Below are 20571 nucleotides of genomic sequence, written 5' to 3'. Positions count from 1 at the left end.
CTTTGGAAGTGTCCTTGATCTAGTCTGTACTTTTTCTTATCTCCTTTGCCTGAAAAAAATTTATGTGATCAGGTATACAATGCCAAACTATTAAGATATGATTCACAATGGATAGATTCTCACTGTAAATAGATTTCTCTCGTCTCAACTATCTTTTACTCAATCAAATATCCAGTTTGAAGGAAGGTACTGCTGAAATAAAGATGAAAAACAAAGGAGCAGACAATCCATTTCTAGGGTCACAGCAATAAAAAGGGAATTATCCTCTCAAAGGGTTTTCTTGTTAATTTGATCTAATTGCATTTGTCTCTCTATACATAAAATTGGACCTTTTCAGTTTTCTGTTAGAAAATGGTTTCTATCACTCATTTTCCACACAATATCTTCACGAACATATCTAAAGTCTTGACTTCTGCTCTCAGCCTTTCCTTCCACTTTAGACATTCAGCAAAGCATCAGTCTAGGGGAGACTGGTGACATCTCCATGGACAGACTCCCATGAAGGTAGTCTGGAGCTGATGGCCTGCCATCTTCCTCCAGAGGCCCAGGGGGACTTTCGTTATTCTCGCCTTTCCTGCTGGCACGGGTGTTTGATGTCCCCTAGGCTTCTCCCAGGCTTTGCAGTTTGCAGAGTTACTTCTGACTTCTAAAACCATACCCTGTTAACTGTATCTTTTCTGAGTAATCTGGATAGAAATTTCCATGGATAAAACAGTCTGATGAAAATTCAAATGTCATGTTACTAAAAAAACCATATGTAAATACTATAAATATATATGACATTGAACTTTGAAATATGGAGGAGATAGCATATTCCCCCAAAATTAAACCTTAGCGGGCCATTACAATGAGTTATGACCCTTTAGAAATGATGCTATTCTTCCCTTCCTGCCCCTCATTCTAGCTTAGAGACCCTGCCCACTTCCCGTTCTCAGAGCTCGCCTGCAATCCCTGTGAACTGGAGAGACAGATATATTAATGTAACACTTTGTACAGATGACTGACTTCAGAGGGAAATCTGGGATTTGAGAATGTGAGGAATTTTTAGGCAGTTGGCTGTAGAAGCTAGTCTTGGAAAATAATGTAGATTCAGCAATGGAGGACATCGTCTCTTGTGCACAGAAAATAGAAGAAAATTGTTCCCACGTAGAAAAAGAGAAGAGTAAAGTGAATAAGCACCGAGGAGCAGGGAAAAGGGAGACTTCGAGCTGGAGATTTCCTGTCAGCTTTCCAGTTCCTGGCCAGCCCAGATGTACTTTCTGTCCTCTGGAAAGCTTTTCTTAAGCTAGCCCAAGCGAATTTCTATTTCTCGGAAGTAAACAATGCTTCCTAAGACAAGGCTCATGGTTAAAAGTTCCTTATTTCCAATGGAGGGATAACAGGGATAACCGACTCAATAATCAGGGCCACCACTGCTGTTGAACCCAAAGCTTTCCCTTTACAATTTTTCTCTCTATTAATAATTTAAATTACAATAGTCAAAAGTAATCCACGCTCATTGTAAAAAAAAAATCAAGTAATACAGAAGTATGGAAAGTTAAAGACGCATATCCCAAGTCTTGCTCTCTCCTGATGCCATTTCTCAGAAGTAAATTCCTGTTAACTGTTGATGCAAATCCTTCCAGATTTATGTACTTACAAACAAAAACATACAGTAATGTACATGTATTCATCCGTCTATATCTATCTATCTATCTTAGTCCTATTTCCACTTACATACAATGTCTCCTGTTTGTTCTTCTCCAGACACAGGAAACACCTGCTCGGGGCTCTCCTGCATAAACCCTCCTGGGTCTGAGGCGAGCCATTAATTGTTTTTCAGTTTTCCTTTCTCCAGGTTAAGCATTCCCAATTCCATTACCTTTTCCTGCTAAATCTACTTAGAAATCATTTTTTTTTCTCTTTCTCATTACTAAAGAAAAACTGGCCTCTGAATTAAGTGCTCCAGGAAAAAATTTTAAACATCTCCAATATTATATTTTTAATACTGGCCAGCTCTGCTTCAAAGTCTCACCATCTGTATCATGGGGTTATTGACTCCTCCAGTCAGTTCTGAGGCTTAATTTTGTGTGACATTCAGTTGATTACTCTCAGCTAATAAATATTGTAGTCACCTATAGTGGGATGTCATCTCAGTTAATTTGTTGTCTCTTTTTAAATTTATCCTAAATAGAGACATGAGTTTCTTATTTAACAAGATGTGACGATTTTAAAGGCAAAGACAGAGAACAGATTTTCTTTAGAGATACTCCCCATTTCTCCACATTCCCCCGTTAATCATCTAACCTACCCACTACATCAACATCTGAATACTTACAAACCTAGAGAAAGTTCTTTTTAAGTGTAGCTAGTTAAAATATGTTTTATAGATTTGGTAATTCTGAGATAACCAAATAGAAAAAATATTCCCCAGTGGCTTCTCCTTCGATTATTTTTTTAAACCTCCACTTTAAAATGAATTTTTAAAGTATATCATACTTACAAAAAAATATACAAAACCTATCATCTGTAAAGCTTAAATAATAGTAAAATAGATATATCTGAACCCACCACTCAGTGCTAGGGACAAGACATTACCAGCATGTTGGAGGTACCTGTCCAAATGTCTCCCTTTTACTCTCTCCCAGAGGTGTAACCTCTATCCTAAATTTTTATTCCCCTTGCTTTTCTTTGAAGTTTTGCCATCTAGATATCTATCCTTAAACATTATTATATTGTTTAGTTTCCCTACATCTCAGACTTTATACAGATTGAATCATACTCATGAATTTGTCTGTGGTTTCAGCAAGATGATTTTGAGATTCATTCATGTTGATGAGTACAGGTAAAATTCATTTATTTTGTTGATGAATAACATTTCATTGCATGCATATTCTACAATTTATTTATCCATTATACTGTTGATGAATTTTGAGTTGCTTCCAGTTTTTGCTATTATTGACAATGCTCATGGACATTCTTAGACATATGCTTAGCAGAGGGATTGCTTGGTTCCATCAAAAAGAATCTTTTTTTAACACAAAGCAAAGGTCCTAGCACATATTAGGCCCTGAGAAATGCTTGAGTGAATTAATTTCAATAATTTGATAGTTGATTTAAAGTCTTTTTAATATTTCCTAGCAAATATGTACTGAAGAAAAAATATGAAGAACACATTTGCAGATGGAATGTCAGGTGAAGACTTAGTAATTGTTTAATTTGATTTAACTGTTCCAGAAGGAACTACACCCTTGCCGAAGAAAACATGACACAACTAGAAAGAGACAACTCATTTCCATCATGTGTGTTCCTTGCTAGGCCACCAAGCAAGAACACATTTGCCCAGGTAAGCCCTCTTAAAACCTTCTGGGACAAGGACAGATAGAAACAAATACAGCAAGCCAAATATTTGCCCAGCTGACTTTGTCTGTCAAGTTGGTCTCTCTGTGGGTGGCAGTCAATGTTCCCTTCAAGTCTTCTTCTGACCCTTCTATTACCATTCAAAACATTCCAATTCCCATCAAAAAGCATTTATTAAGCACTTAGTTATCCACTGTATTGCAAGAATCATGGTTCCAAAATGGATTGGTGCAAAAGGGCTGTATCCTTTGTTCCTGAAGAAAGCGTAACAACTTTGTTTGACCTATACCTCATGTTAGGACTCCAGTTGTAAGACCAATTCTTTCCATACAGTTTGAATGATTTATATGCCAACAAAGGCCTAGACATTAGAATCACAAGGGTAACTTTGATAATGTCCTTGCAATCACCTGCAGCCCCAGGGAGCCCTGAATTTGCTCACCATCTTCCCCCTTTAACAGAAAATACTAAAAGGCCAAGTATTTCCTTCCCTGGAATTAGGCAGGAATTATGAATCCATGCTATCCTGGCAGGGTGGTTGATTATGACACGGTTTCTAGAGTCCAGATTTGCTTGCCCTGACATCAGTGACCTGATTTTTCTCCCTTTTCTTACCTGAATTCTTGACTTCCGAAAGCTTGGCTTACTTCTTTTGCTTCTTAATAACCATTATTCTTTATTGCCCAAGTAACAAATGATCATTGCAGATGTAATTGGGAGTGTCCCAATTTTCAGGTGAGGTGTGAATAACAGCCCCCAGCAGCGAACCACACTTCCAAGTATTGTATTCGACTTTACTTCCTTACATTAACAGGTCAATGAGAAATCCAATCTCTTTTTCCCTGACACCTCTCCTCCCCAGCCTCCCTTTCATATTCCAAGGGCCGGTTCTGTTCCTTCCTGTCTTCTTACCAGCTCTATTGCTCTTATATTCCTTGCAATTAAACAATGCCTAAAACAATTCCTGTGACTAAAAGTGCTTCTTTAAATCCAATTTGTAGAGACTTCTAGTTCAAGAGTAATACGAACCCTCTTACTAGAAGAGTGCCTGGGGTTAGCTGTCTTCTCCCATCTTTTCTCTTCTTTGTAATATCTATCTGCTAAGACATTAGAGCTGCAATGATGTGTAGCTCAAATGTTTCCCATTATAATATTTTATTTCGTAACATTCTAAGTTAGAAAAATGAGAAGTAATATATGAGTATCCTGTTAGAGTGGGGATTTGCACTCATCGCCTAGGATTCCCAATTAAACATGAAGTTCAGATAAGCGACTTTTTTAATATAAGTAGGTCTCATTTGGGACAAACTTATACTGAAAAGTATTCACTGTTGATCTGAAATTCAAATTTAACTGGGCATCCTGTATTTTAGTTTTCTAAATCTGGCAACTCTACCCCTTTGAGTTGGTGGACTTCACAACGGTCAGTGGATGTTGGTTGCTCTTTAAAAAGCCACTACCTCCTCCAACACTGTGCTGCTGCTTTGTGGCTGACGTTGCTGCCAAAGTCAGAGGCTACTGGAAGTCTGGTAATCATTAAGAGTGGCTGGGGTCCAAGAGGATGAGACTTAGGATGGACTTTGTGCTCCAGGAGCTTTTGCATCAGCCAGTGCAGATCACTGTCCAGCGACTCTTCAAGATTTCAGAGAAGGATCCTCGTTCCCTCCAACACCTTCCTCAGTGCTCGACTAGGACAATGGTGATCCATGGTAAAATCGTACTAAAGTTCTTGTGCTCTAGCGTTTTGGATTCAGTCACATGATTACTTTGGGCAGACACAGCCTGCCTGTGGGAAGACTGATTTGGGGCAGGTTCATCTATGCAGAACCTCCCTTCTGTCAGCCATGCCACTTGGTCTGAGCTGTTTTTGGCCCTCATGGTGACTTAATTTCTGTGGCTTTTTTGCCTTTCCTTGTCACTGGGACTCTGTCGGGGTTATCCTAATTTATTCCAACAGACAGACTTCAATAATCTTTAATCTTGGGGCCAAGTGGTTTTAGCTCCTGTACTCTTATATCCCAGGAAGCCACTAATCTTATGCAAATAAGATTCCCTAAAGCAATTTCAAAGATATTGATAATAGCAATAGTTTCTCTTCAAAGGGAAGGAAGGGAGGAAGGGCAAGAGAGGGGAGAGGGAGAAATGAAGGAAGAGAGGAAGGGAAAGAAGGATGGGAGGAGGCAGGAAGAGAGAAGAGGAAGAAGAAGAAAAAAAATAGTTCTGCCTCCCCACTTGGCATAAAAAACAAGAAAGAAAGAAAAAATTTGAAGTTCATTGGACACAGTTAAATCATAAAATGCACTACATTTTAAAATTAAAGGAAATAAAGTAGCACTGACCCCAAAATCTAGCAATAAGTCCTGTTAACATAATATCTTTAGCCTTCTACAGATTTGTCTGTGCATATTTGTGTGTATGTATATTTCTGTGAAAGGGTATAATTACACAAGCAAATAGATTCAAACTCTACAGGCTATTTTCAAATCTTTTTTCTTCACTTAATAGTATATTGCAAATATTTTTCCATATCATTAAAAATACTTCTAATATATCATTTTAATAGCTGTGGAATATGCCATTGATTAATTATATTTAACCAATTGCCTGTTTTGTATTTATTTCCGATTAACATCTTGTGACTAAATCTTTGCATACATCTTAAATTATTTCCTTAGAATAAATTATCAGTAGTAGAATTTCTGGAACTGGGTAAAGGGTATTTTTTCCATACAATGAAATTTTATTTTTTTATTTTGAATAACTTCAGATTTACAGAAGAGTTGTAAAGAGTACTTGTATGGGAAGCTCCTGTTTATCCTTTAACCAGCTTTCCCTAATATTAACATCTTCCATGACCATGGCACATTTGCCAATGCTAAAAATTAGCATTGGTAAATATTAAATTGAGCTACAGCATTAATATTTTATTTTCTGTTCCAGATTCCAATTCATAAAACTATGTTGATTCAGTTATCATGTCTCCTTAATCTTTTCCAAATTGTTTTCTAAACTCTTGACCCCTTTGAAGAGTACCAATTAGTTATTTTGTAGAATGTCCCTTAGTTTGTATTTGTCTGGTGTTTTAGATTGGTAATGTGACCTATGGTTTCAAGCTTTTTGATAAATACATTAGAAGCCCTCTTGCCGAATATAAGCGACAGGCTAATTGAAAGAAGTTGTGTAAAGCAGGAAATCTTTTCAAATGATTCATGCATACCTTATTTATTTTATTTGTTTTATGTACCTTCACTTGCCAGTAATTAAGTGTTGGGTCAGAGTTTTCATTTGTTTGCTTGGTTTTCTGTTTTTAATACATTCTAATTATTGGAGTTCTGCATCATCTTTCTTTAATAAATCACAACTATAACGAACACATCATTTATGATTCCTGTTTCACTGTGTTTAAAATGGAGACAGAACCTAAGGCACTTGAAAAACAGCTCTCCAAGACTTTCACAATTTTCTTTTGGATTTGACTCACCCACACCTAATTTGACAGCAGTTTTCTTTTCTTTTTTTAAATTTATATTCATTAAGTCTTTCCAAAGCACTTGGTTTCCACTCAGAAAACAAATCATTTTTATTTCATCAGATTGTATAATATTAGTTAAACAACAATATAATAATGGATAGAACTGAAATGGTAAGTTTAGGAAAAACATAACTGCCTTGTGGTAGATAAATCCCTTTGGTTACTAAGCATTGAGAAAGCAGCAGTGCTTAGGTGAATTTGAGAGCAGCCCCCTAGCTCCAAGCGTTCAGTGTGCAGAGGGTACTAAGTCAGTGTGCTTTGTAGAGAGATTGGTGAGTGCTGGTTAATCCCAAAAACTGGTTAAGAGGAGCTGCTAATATACCACCAAATTGCCCTCCAGTAAAGCTGTAACCTATTCACGCTTCCAATTATACTGTATGAGAATTTATTTCCCTACCCTTGATAACACCAGGACTAGTCTGTCAAACTTGAATATCAAACTAGACTATATAGAAATAATCTATGTTGATAGTAGAAAATTATATGTTGGTGATTACTAGTAAGACTGAATTTTCTTTTTTATCATTTTGCTTATGGATCATTTTTACTTCTTTATTTGTTTACAATCTTGATATATTTCTACACAGTTAGCAACTCTGTTCACCGGCCTGCCTTGATTTCAAGGTTTCTCGATGGTAAGCTGCTCCACTTATCTGGTAAGAATTGTTCTGTGAACTACTGTATTACTAATCTGGGACACATCTATTGCCTGCCTCCCTCCAACCAGTCCCTGTCTGGTGACTGCCAGCAGGAACACTATAAGGGTCTTCTTTATTTAAAAAGCCAGAGACAAAAAGAGGGGGATCATTCGTCCGTAGAAGGGGGACTTGGCATGGGGTTAGAAGCCCTGCTACTTATACTCATCTGATCTGCAACCCCGTTCCTTGCCTCTCTAACACCCACTTCTACTACTCTCAGAGCCCTTTGCTGGCCTTTGTACTGTTTGTGGAACACACTGTGCACATTCCCACTCAGGGCCTTTCTGCAGGCTGTTCCCCTTGCCAGGAACAGTCTTACCCCAGTTACCTGCATGGCCAGCTCCCACACCTCCTCCAAGTCTTTGCTCAGATGGGTACCTTTGTCCTGGAGTCTACACTGAATACCCAACTTAAAATTGTAACTTACATCCCCACCATTCTGATTCCTCTTACTGTTTCTTTTTTTCTGTAGCATGTACAACTTTCCTTGTTCTATATCGTTTACTTACTTATCACACACATTGTTTAATTCTGTCTCTCATTACCAGAATGAAAACTCCATAGTATAGGTGGGGATCTCTGTCTGTTTTGTGTTCTAATATATTACAACATCCCAGGACAGTGCATGGCATGTGGTAAGTACTCAATAAGTGTTTGCTAAATGAATAAATCAATTTAAAAAAAAGGCCTTCAGATATACAAAGGAGAGACACAGGAAAGGGAAGTCCCCACTAGGGTACTTTGTCTATCTGGGAAAACGTGTGCTTTAATCAGAGCCTTGTGAAGATGTTGCTGCTCTCTTTGTTGACCATCCCATAGGAGTGACTTTGGATCTTCAAGTCGCCTGGGTCCATCCTTTTCTAGCTCTTAAATGGCCTGGTTCACCCATGCAAGCCTATGCTGGGGTCATACAAAAAGCCACCCCACAACTAAAACCTCTCTAGATTAGAGATTCCCACACTTGTGATCAACCATAACATTTCACTGGTCTAAGGAATTTCTCTCAGATAATTCCTGACTGCTCAATACTTGGTGTATTAGTCAGCTCATGCTGTTACAACAAAATACTATTGACCATGTGGTTTAAATAACACATTTATTTCTCACAGTTCTGGAGGTTAGGCAGTCTAAGACGAAGGTATTGGCAAGGTGGGTTTCATTCTGACGCCTCTTCTTTTGGCTTGTAGGTGGTTGCCACCTTGCTGTGTATTCACAGGACCTCTTCTTTGTGTACTTGAAGTGGGGGGAGCAAGCTGTCTTCTTACAAGGGCTCTCATCCCATCATGAGAGCTCCACCCTTATGACTTCATCTAATCCAAATTACCTCCCAAAGGGCCCATCTCTAAATACCATCACACCAAGGGTTAGAGCTTCAACATATTAATGGGGCGGGGGGATACAAGCATTCAGTCCATAACACTGGGTGATCAGGACCCTGAGTATTGGAAGCTTTAGGGAACACTTCCCATACCCTTCTTTCATAGTTCACCAGCCAGATATCTGGTTTAAGCCCATAATCTTTTTTCCCAACCCTGGGAGGAAAAAGCCAGAGAAAGTACTGTAGGCAACAGAATGATCGGTCCTCATCTTCTTTCAACTTACTGAGACTATTATGATTTTAAAAAATTTAAGGAAGTTTTAAGGATTTTTTTTTGAGACAATAATGAGAAACTAGAGGTTCCACTTTTATTTGAGACACAGAAAGCCACAAAAAATGTCATACCCATATCAACAACAGAAATAATCTGGATAGTCTAAAAACCATATCTTTTCTTTTCTTTTTTTCTTTTTAAAGATCTTATTTTTCCTTTTTCTTCCCAAAGACCCCCGGTACATAGTTGCGTATTTTTAGTTGTTTTAGTCCTTCTAGTTGTGGCATGTGGGATGCTGCCTCAACATGCCTTGATGAGCGGTGCCATATCTGCACACAGGATCTGAACCCGTGAAGCCCTGGGAAGTAGAGTGTGCGAACTTAACCACTCGGCCACGGGGTTGGCTCCCATATCTTTTCTTAAACCCATCAGAGAAATGAAGTTGCAAGGCAGCTAAGGGAACTGAATCTCAAAGAGTAACAAAGCCTTCTGAGAAGGGACAGGACACAGAAACTCTTTCATCTGTAGTAGAGCACGAGAGGAAGTGGTCGCCTTCATGGAAGTAGGTGAGAAGAAATCAGCTAAAAGGTCAACAAATTCCTACAGGCCAAATGTGGGCTAGCATATCAGTTTAGAATAACTGAGACCCCGTTTCACAAGGGGAGTTCACAGTCATTTACAAACTCTTCTCCATGGCCTTACCCTGGATGCTCACAAGAAAGATTGGGGTCAGGGCAGGAGACCAGAGAGAGATGTTCTTGGAGCCTCAGAAACAAGGGGAAGTTTGGTTGTCATGGGGATAGAGGCAGGAACACTGAAAAGGCCTCATCCTCAAGGCCCAGGCGCACAGACTCTGCCTAACAGTGGGGCTGCGCTAGGAGAATCAAGAACCACCCCCAGTCCCAGCAGGAGTCCAGCACCAGATAATAAGCAACAGCAGTCTACTGCTGAGGGAGGGGCAAGAGCTTTCAGGAAATGCCCTCTGAGGTGCAGGTGTGCAGGGACTGATGCAAGCTGAGGGTGGAACAGCAACACTGAGAAAGGCCCTCTGGTGCCCCCAGGCCTCATAGTAGACACAAACCCACCTCTGGGGGAACACGAAGACTGGTGTGCTGAGATGATGATAGCAGCAATAAAAGTCAACCAGGACTTTCGGATGGGTGTGGAAAAGCTGAGAGAGCACATAGTTGACGGTACACCTTTTCAATCTTTCCTTTTCCTACGCCTGCCTCAAGGCTTTTGATCTTAGAAAAATGAGTGTTTGAGATCTGTGGTGACTCCAGTGTTGGCCACCATAAAGCTGGGAGAGTCTTCCCATCGAGTGGCTCAAGTTGCAAGATGGTGACTAGGAAAACGGAGGGCAGGGGAGGAACATTTAAGTAATTATTCTGCTGCACTCATCTCTTTGGTCCTCAGTCGTACCATAAGCTGTAACATTCCATGATTCAAAATCACACTTTGTGAGTGGCTGTGTGTTCTGCCCATATGAAGAGAAGAATCTGATTTTGGCCCTATGCCTGTGACCTATGCCTGCACAGTCCTCTGCCTGCTCCCACCCACTGCTGTGGCTGTTGTAGTTTGATTTTGTATCCCACTCCTGGTCCTCATACCAATATTCATGCTAGTGCAGCCAGACTAAGTGGCTTTGGCCAAGGTGAATTATAGGAAAATTCATTTATCATCGTTTCCAGTGGGATTATTTTTTTCAAATATTACATGCTGGAAAACATGTGCAGGCAATTTGGCTTTATGGAACTTCGGCTAAGAAAATCAATATAACACGGATGATGTTAAATGTTAAGGTTATTTTTTTTAAATGATATTTCCCTAGATTCTCCAGCACATTCTCTTGCAATTCTTCTATGAATTCTATAAACATTCACAAGAGGCTATAGAATGGTTGAAGAGAAAATTCTTTTTTCAAGGTTAAATTCACTCATACCACCTTCTTCTTAGAAGGCCCTCTGCTTTGTATTCTGCATATAAACATAATTGCACAGTTAGGAAACACAAATTCAACTTTGTTGATTACAATATAATTTCCATCGCTTCATATATGAATCACCCAAGATTTCAACTTCAAATTTAAATACAACACATATCCCAAAGACAAAAAAACCAGTAACATTTACTCATACTCTTCCTCAGAATTTCAACTGAAAATATGTTGATTACCGAAACAAACTTGGAATTCATGATTACCTCAAATACATACAGATGCGATTTTTCTTTAAAAAGCAACAACTGCCTCAAACAACTGTTTTCTACCTAAATAATGAGTTACAAACAACTGACAATTTGGTTTATTTATAAATTATAACATAGGTCTGTTCTATGAAAAGCAGGAAAAAAAATGCTTCAATCTCAACTCAGAAAGCTGGAAAAAAGACAACAGAGGCAAGTTAACATTTCTTTTGTTTGCAGGTGGTGATGGTCCTAAAAATAACGGCAATTGCTCCCTATATTAGAGCTTTGGTGCAAGAATCAGATGACTTGTCAGTATTGCAGGGAACAGTCAAAAGGAGGAAAGAGAGAAAGAAAATAGAGCTCTAGGCATCCATTCTCTCTGTCCTCCCATCTTCAGATAAAAGCTTTCACCAACACAAGTTGGTGGGATTACACACTCTGTTCTTTCCCGCGTTCTCCTCAGGGTAAGGATGGTCTTTTTAATGTCAATTTTTTTTTCTTTCTAAGATAGTCCTGGATTTTCTTTTTGAGGTATTTTAATATGTGGAAAAATGTAGCAGGCACTTGGCTTGATTTGCTGGGGCCCACATGGTAGTTCAGAGCCAGCACTTGTAATAAAGACCATCAGAGTCAAGAATTAGTTTGTTACACACTTTCTGAATTAGTGGAATTTCAATTTTGTTTCAGAGTTCAGATTTGAACATCTAGTGAATTCTGTGTATATTTTTTCTTAGTTTTTTTTTTCATTTTTATCATGCTTTCTTTTTTTCTGAGCACAAGAGTAATACATGATCATTATATAAAATCCACATATTATAGTCATATGTCTCCTACAAGCTTTCCCAAAGACATTAGTAGTTCAGACCAGTGGACTCTTCATGATGTAGCTTAAAACAGTAAGTTGATAGTCTATGTCACTGAGAAAGATAATACAGAAAATTTGAATGTAGTTAGGTTTCTCCGAAATTGTCACAGGATATGTGGCCCTAAAATTTAATATATCTTTTCTGATCCTTCTTAGGCTTCTTCTCTCCTCATTAATCATGATACCACCATTTTCAAGCCAATGTAAAGGATAGCTCTAGGCTCAGCTCATAGATCCAATGATGCTGTCAGCAGTTGCGCAGAAGAAATTGACTTTGTTTGAATTTAGATCTTGGCTCATTAAAAATGTCTTTAGTTTACTTTCCAAATGATGAATAAATATATAGAACAAAAAGAAGACATCATAATTGAACAATTTTTGGCTTAATATCATTCATTTTAAATTTACTAAAGGTTGATTAAATAATATTTAAATATTTACCTATCTGGAAATTAGTTAACCAGCAAACTCAACTGCCAAGAACATAGCTTGAAACCAAAGACAAAACCAAAATAGATGTCATGAACAAAAGCTCTTGCTCCTTATTTGTAGAAGGTCTTCTCAGCCCCCTCTCGAAACCAACCTGCTCTTACGCAGCACATAATTTTATTAAGCTTTATACAGCCTGTGATTTTAATAAGCGTGGCTATCTGGCCTATAACCCTCCTCTAGGTTAGAAGGAACACATTAGGAGAGGGGAGAGGTACTTCTACATTCAAAGACATTGGCAACTATGGGAAGTAAGAACTGTGAGCTTGAAGACAAAGGCAAAAGAGCCAAAATATCTATAAATAAAATACCTAATTATTCAAAAATTTCAGTTTACGCTTGGAGTAATAAGTCCTTGAGTGGTCCATGATAGACCATAAGGACCATAGAAACCTCCCTTACACACCCACGGTCCTTATAGAATGATTCATCAACCTGATTATACTAACTGATACCTTGCTTGAAGAGGGTAAAAGACCTCTTCCAAGCTTTCTCAACCCTCTTGGTGTAGGTACCTATGATCCTACTCTGGTCTCCTGAGATCTAGGAGTGGATTGTCCCCACTTTTGACCCTCTGACCTCTTCCTGACCAGCACCACTCCCCCTTCACATTCCTTCTCATTATAGCCCAGGTTATCTGGCTGTTAGCATGATACGTCAGAATGGACACTAACTTTTGATTCAAGCAGATATGGTTTTGAATCCAGTCCTGCCATGCACAAACTCTATCAGCTGGGGCAAATTGCTTAACTTCTATGAACTCCAGTTTAATCATCTGTGAAATGAGGATGAGGATAATATAGGAGTATTGTGAAAACTGACCATGAAAATGCCTACCCACGCAGGGTATATAATAAGTGTCCACTATGCCATTATAAACTAGCTGCTCTCCCTTTCCTTTGCTGAATTTGTGATTATTCCATAATCATGGAAAGCTTTGGCACCTGGCTCACTGGCTTCCTTTCCTTCTTAGTGCCTGCCAACATCCATTCATTATTCCCACACCATTATTACTTCACAGTTTTTAAGCAGCCCATCGCCAGGGGCTGACCTGTACCTTGGTATTAGTCAGACTGTTTCATCTCACTATTTCTCAGGTCTGCTCTACCTCCGAAATCTTAAATTCCAAGTAATGCTCTTTCTGATTATTGTCTCCTTTTCCTCCACTCTCATTCTTTGCTTGCACCTGTATTTGCTTTCAGAAAGGATATAACCTCTGGTCCAATAACGGCTTAATTGTCTTCCAGTATCTCAAGTCCACTTTCTCACATGTTTTCCTATCTAGTCTACATCTGGTGACCCAAGACCTCACATACTCATTCAGTACTCTCTTCTTTCTTGCCCCTCGTCATTCTAAAAATTCCTGATCCATGTACAATCTAGTTTTTCTGCTCATACAAGTCCTTTATCAGATATATTTGTGGCAAATATTTTCTCTCAATCTATGTCTTGCTTATTCATTTTCTTAAATAGTCTTTTGATAAACAGAAGTTTTAATTATCAAGTTTAATTGTAAAATTTTCTTACATGGTGCTTTCTGTGTCCTAAGAAATCTTTGCCTATTCCATAGTCATGAAGAATTTCTCACATATTTTCAATGGAAGTCAATTAGGTCAGAAATCCATCTCCAATTAACCACTGTGTATTATTTAAAGTAGGGAAAAAGGTCCATTTTTTTCATATAAATACCCAGTTGTTTTGGCACCATTTGTTGAAATGGCTTTCCTGCCCCCATTGAATTGTTTTGGTACCTTTGCGGAAAATCAATTGATCAAATGTACGTATCTCTTCATGGATGCTCTATTGTATTATATTCATCTATGTGCCTATTTTTATGCCATTGCCACTGTTAGTAAACACATCTCTATGGATCTCTTGCCTTTCTGCATGTCTTGTGAGCAGAGGGACTGATGGCCTTTGTTCTGGAATATCTTTTCAAGGATATTTATATAGCAAACAATCTTGGAAGACAGAGATAGCGTCTCCCTCCAGAATAAAAGGCAGCCTTATTTATTGTCCATTATAATAAATACAATAAAGATAATGTCTCCCTTCCAGGCAAAGGTCAGGCAGGCTTACTGTCTATTATAAAAAGATTTGGGTTCCCTAAACTCAGGGTTCCTCTCCTATAATGTACTCCACTGTGTATGCAGTTATCATTGGATGCTCTTTGTGTCCTCCTGTGGGAATTGGTGCTCAGTGAACTGGCACTAATGTTGATACTTTGGCTATAGCTATTGGCATGAGTAATAATCTCCTTTATCTCTAACCCTGGAGTGTTTTGTCTTCCACTAGCATCCTTGAAACTGTGGCAGGCTATGGGGTCTGGCATATGCTCTCCCTTGGTGAATATTCCATATGTATCTGTAAAGAATGTATATACTCCCATTGTTGGATGTAGTGTTCTATAAAATAAATTAGTTTAAGTTGGTAACTGCTATTTTTCAAATCTTCCATGTATTTACTTTTTTCGTCTAGTTCTGTCAATGACTTAAGGAGACGTTTCAGAATCTTACACTCTAATTTGTCTATTTCTATTTCATTTAGTATTTGCTCCATGATATTTTAAACTTCTGTTATTAGGTGCATACACATTAATGATTGTTATGTCTTTTTAGTGAATTGATTCCTTTTTAGTTATGAAATGTCCCTCTATATCTGTGCTAATACTTCTTGTCCCAATGTCTATTTTGTCTGCTAATAATATAGCCACTTAAACTTCAGTTTACTGTGTTTTCATGGTATTTCTTTTCCCATTATTTTACTTTTAATTCTCTGTGTCTACTTACTTCAATGAGATTTTCTTTAAATAGAATATATTTTGGGGCTGGCCTGGTGGCGCAGAGGTTAAGTGCGCACGTTTCGCTTCAGCAGCCCAGGGTTCACCAGGTCGAATCCCAGGTGCGGACATGGCACCACTTGACAAGCCATGTAGCCGTCCCACATATGAAGTAGAGGAAGATGGGCACGGATGTTAGCTCAGGGCCAGTCTTCCTGAAAAAAAAAAAGAATATATTTTGATCTTACTTTTTTATTGAGTTTGGCAATCTCTGCTTTCTAATTTATAAGTTTAGTGCTACTACATTTAATATAATTATTGATACTTTGGTATTTAAGTCTACCATTCATTTTTCATTTTCTATTTATCCCATTTGTTCTTTGTTCACTTTTTTCCTCCTTTACCTTTTTTGGGATTAATTTAGTATTTATAAGTATTCCATTGTATCTCTTATCTTGGCTTTTTACTGTTCCTTTTTCTTTGTGGGTGTGCGTCATTTCTTTAGGGTTTACTATATGCATCCTTAACTTATCACAGTCTACTTGGATTAATATAATATCATGGGATGCCTAATTTAAGAACCTTAGAAGATTATACTTGTATTTATTCCCCTCCAGATTATTGTGCCGTTGATGTCATCCATTTTACTTTTACATTTATGAGATTTCTCACAATTCTTATTACTTTTTCTTTTAAAAAGTAAATTATCTTTTAAAGATATTAAGAAACAAGTACAAAAATGTTATATATTTACCTGAATATTTATCATTTCTAGTGCTCCTCATTCCTTGGTATGTCTAAGTTTTCATCTGGTCTCATTTCACTTCAGCCTAAGAAACTTCCTTTATGATTTCTTGGAGTCCAGATTTGTTGATAAAAAAGGTTTTCTAGCCATTTTTTATTTGAAAATGTATTTATTTTGTCTTCAGTTTTGAAGGATTTTTTTGGAGAATATGAAATTCTAGATTGACAGTTTTTATTTCAGTGCTTTAAGGTTCCATTCTATTGTCTTCTGGCTCACATTGGATCTAAGGAGAGGTCAGTGATCATTCATATTGCTAGTCTTCTGTATGTGTCTTTTTCTCCTTGATTGTCTCTAACATTTTCACTTTATCTTTGGTTTTTGGCATTTTGACTGTTATTGGTTTATTGAGTTTCTTGGCTTTGTGGGTTGATTTTTAAATTAAATTTGGGAAAATTCTGGCTATTATTTATTCAAATATTTTTCTGCACATTCTCCTTTTATTCTTCTGAACTGTGATTAATTGCATGCCAGACTTCTTGATAATTTTCCATAGGTCACTGTCTTGTTTTGTTTTCTGTTTGGTCTTTTTTCTCTGAGTGCTTTAGTTTGGCTATTTTCTATGCATCTCTGTTCAAGTTCACTGGTGTTTTTTCCTGCAGAGTCCAATTTGCTGTTAAGACCAGATGGCAATTTTCTCCCTATTACATATATTGTAATTTTGAGATCTAAAATTAATTTCAGTATGTTTTAGAGTTTCCATTTATCTCTTGAGATCTTCTATCTCTCCACTCACTATGTCCACATTTTTCTTTTAATCTTTGAATGTATATTTATAATATTTGTTTTAAAATCCTTGTTTTGTCATTCTAACATCTTTCTAATCTCTTATTCTGTTTCTACTGCTGGTTTTTAGGGGATTGGGAGCCATGTATCACATTTTCCTGCTGCCTCATATGTATTATAATATTTGATCGCATGCTTAATGTTGTGGAAGACACATTGTGGAGAATCTGGATTATGTTGTTTTTCTTTAAAGAGTCTGACCCTTTAAGGGGTAAGTTAGTTTACTGGCAACTTAGCTTTCTAAATATTTAGTTTTTGTTTTAGGATTTACTAGGATGGATGTGGAACAATCCTTACTTTAGGATTGGAAAAGCCCTACTCAGAAAAGCATGGCCTTTTGGAGATCTCAAAATGCCCAGAGTGTTCAGCAAGGTTTCACTACTTCTGTTGGTCTTAACTGCAATATCTCCCAGCATCGTGCAATGTGGATATCTACATCCAGCTCATAGCTTCCCAGTATTTGTTCTTTGCTAGGTTTAATTTACTCTTTCCCTATGTTTGTTCAGCTTAGAACACAGCCAAAGACTGAAGGAGAACTCTGCAAATTTTTGCAGCTTTATCTTTACTTAGTTCCCTGCTATCTGGTACCCCGACTGACTAATTCCAGCCACTTCACAATCCATGAACTTTAATCTCTCTTCTTACCAGCAAGATAACTTCTCTTTATGTGGGCTCTATTAATGTATATTATAGTTTGGAAAGTGTCCCTAGCCAGAAACCTGCGGTGAATGCGAGCTTATGCCATCTATTTTCTTTCTCTCTAGGATCACAGCTCCTCTCTCTCTCATCTAATGCCAGAGAAAAAAAATTGCTTCGTATATTTTTCTAGTTTAATAGGTATTTACAGTGGACAATATGTCCAATACCCCTTACTCTGTAATTGCTGGGACCAGAAGTCAGTTCTTTTCTTAACTCCCGGATCCTATTCCTAACTCCCAGATTTGTCTCTTTCTTTTTATGCCCACAGCCACTACCACACTTCCAGAGTCATAAGAACTTGCATCACCAGGAATCCTGCAGTAGGCTCCTAATTTGTCTTTTTATCACTAGTCTCATTTTCCTGCTATGTAATCTTCAAATTTCTGCCAGAAAAATCGTTCCAGACTATGAGTCTGATCATCTAAGTCTCCTCCTTAAAGTCTCCAATGGCTCCGAATAGCCTTCAGGATAAATGTCAAATTCTTAATCCTGGCATTCACAATTCTTCATTATCCGGTCTATACTTACCTCTCCATCATTAAATATCTTGCAATTCTGCCACCTCACCCTATTATAGTGCGATTATAGTGCCAACCCACACTTCTTTGAGTACCGAGAATTCTCTATGCCCTTCCCTCTTCTCTAGCTGTCTTTGGGAAACTTGTCCTATTCCTTATTAGAAAGCATACATCCCAGCTTTGAATTAGGTGCATCATTTCTGAGCTCCTGCAGTACCTGGTGGTTATCTATAGCATAGTTACTGTAAAGTTGCTCTATAACTTTTAATTCTTTTGTCTCTTACATATTAAAGTGTAAGTCCATCAAAGAAGAAATTTTGCTTTCATTGAGGCACTCAAAATTGTTTATTAAAAGAATGAATAGAGCATGATCCAATCGTTGCTCACAATAAAGATTATGGATCATTAAAGATTTTAAATTATATTTCATATACTCTATTTAAGAAGGCAGAAAAGTATGTAATATGGCTTAAAAATACTTCTTTCCAAAATACTTAACATTTTAAGCATGATGCATATCCTCAGGAATGCAGAAAAACTTGTTTTCCAGAATAATACAAGTTATGAAGGTTTGCTATGATTTCTTGTTAGCTCTGGATTTTTAGGATCAGTGAAGGCAACAATTATTTTATATATAGAATTAAAAAAATAAGAAAACCTTAGGTTACAGTCAAAACTACAAAGTAATGTCTAAAATACAGGACACAAGGGAATTGGACAGGTTTCTCCTGAAGAACTCTGTCAAAATTTCTCTTCACCTAAATGTGTCTCCCTCGAGACACGCAGGTTCCTGCCTCTTTGACCAGGGACCGGAAAGTCTTGACCCATTAGCTGCTGCCTCTGTTGAACAAGTTAGTAATACTCTCCATTTGTTTTTTGCCATGATCTGGTGCCTTTACTTACATCAACAAATGGAGAAGTAAAGCAATTTTTCTCAGGCTAAACAGCTTAGAAGCAGTAGACCAGTATTTAATCTCAGGCCCATGTGACTAAAGCCTGCAAATGTCCCACTAGGCACCCTGGAGTGCCAGAACCCTTTCTGTTTCCATGTTGTAGACTGTTGTTAACCTAGACACTATCCTACTTTTGGTGATAAGCATGGGTCACAAATACAGAACCTAAGGTAAGTATTGTTGCTCCCTGTTTTAGAACAAAGATCTTTTACTGGTGAATAAAATCTCCATCGCTATTCCAGTTTTCTTATTGTAACGTTTCATTGACAATTATTCCTTATGGGAAGAATAAAAATTCTTTGTAATAAAAGTAATGTCTAGTATTCATAAGATGTTATAAGACATTTATAATAAAAACAAATGTCTTATAAACTCCTTTGAGCTGCTTGAAGAGATGTGTAATACGAAGGCAAGTTATTAGCCATTGAAATGTGTTTTCCACAAATCCCACCAGTTGTTTTAAACACCATCTCATGGTAACAGTTTGTTCAGCCAAGATTAACATAAGCCAATATACACATTTGTAGAAAAAATCAACCCAATTACTTCGAGAAACACTGACATATTTTAGATCAAAATGCCAAAAACTCTGATTTTCTTAATAATTAGTTTCAAAAATGACATCTTTTAGAGAAAAACTGTCCTTAAAAATACCTCTATGCCCTTATGTTACAACTATTATACCCGATATTGAGTTACACAAATGGGCAAAAATAAGAAAAGTAACTAATTTCAATAGTCATAGCTCATGTTTTTCTTCTAGTTGACATACGAGGCAAGTTGCCTTAAAGGTCATTAGCCACGTGTTCCGCAGATAAATCTCACAACTGTTGCTGTTTAACTTGGCAGGGCTGTAAAATATTAGAAAGCTGTGATTGAAATTCTGTAAGGTTCTGTAAAGCCCTAAAACTTTAAAACTTCAAGCTAAGACAGGATTTGTTCATGTTTTTATTTTGTAAAATCAAACAATAGCAACTTGTGGCTCTTTTTACCTCTGCAAATACAGCTCCAAGTACCTCTTTCCTGGTCTAGAGAAACATATCTATACACATATACCAGATAAGAATTCAATGTGTGTTTGCGATTTTTATTGGGACTTTGGGAGAATGGGGAGAAAGCCATCAGAAATATTCCTATTATATTACATTACTTTTTAGTCAGAAGATTAAGGGAAAAAGTAAGAGACTATAAGGCTGGATGAGTACGTTTTAAGAAAACATTTTAGAGATAAATAATAGGCACAGATTAGATGAAAATTATTACAGTTTCAGATGCATGAAAAATTTAAACCACAATATTACAACAAGTCCGTTAAAGCATTTTAGGAGTTGT

The 20571-nt window shown here is 37.4% G+C and overlaps 1 long non-coding RNA gene across 2 annotated transcripts in view; it reads left to right on the top strand.

The window, feature by feature from the left end:
- Nucleotides 1-4921: 4921 nt before the first annotated feature.
- Nucleotides 4922-20571, top strand: part of LOC123286091 (uncharacterized) — a 169384-nt gene continuing 153734 nt past the window's right edge. The window contains exons 1-2 of one of the 2 annotated variants that reach the window (XR_006528328.2): nucleotides 4922-5048; nucleotides 7459-7527. This is a non-coding gene — a long non-coding RNA (uncharacterized lncRNA). The remainder of the gene's footprint in view (nucleotides 5049-7458; nucleotides 7528-20571) is intronic. The other variant, XR_011503158.1, reaches the window with a different exon arrangement.

This window comes from Equus asinus, chromosome 5 (genome assembly GCF_041296235.1).
Source record: "Equus asinus isolate D_3611 breed Donkey chromosome 5, EquAss-T2T_v2, whole genome shotgun sequence".
Classification (NCBI taxonomy): Eukaryota; Metazoa; Chordata; class Mammalia; order Perissodactyla; family Equidae; genus Equus; species Equus asinus.
This window is presented reverse-complemented; position numbering and strand designations above follow the sequence as displayed.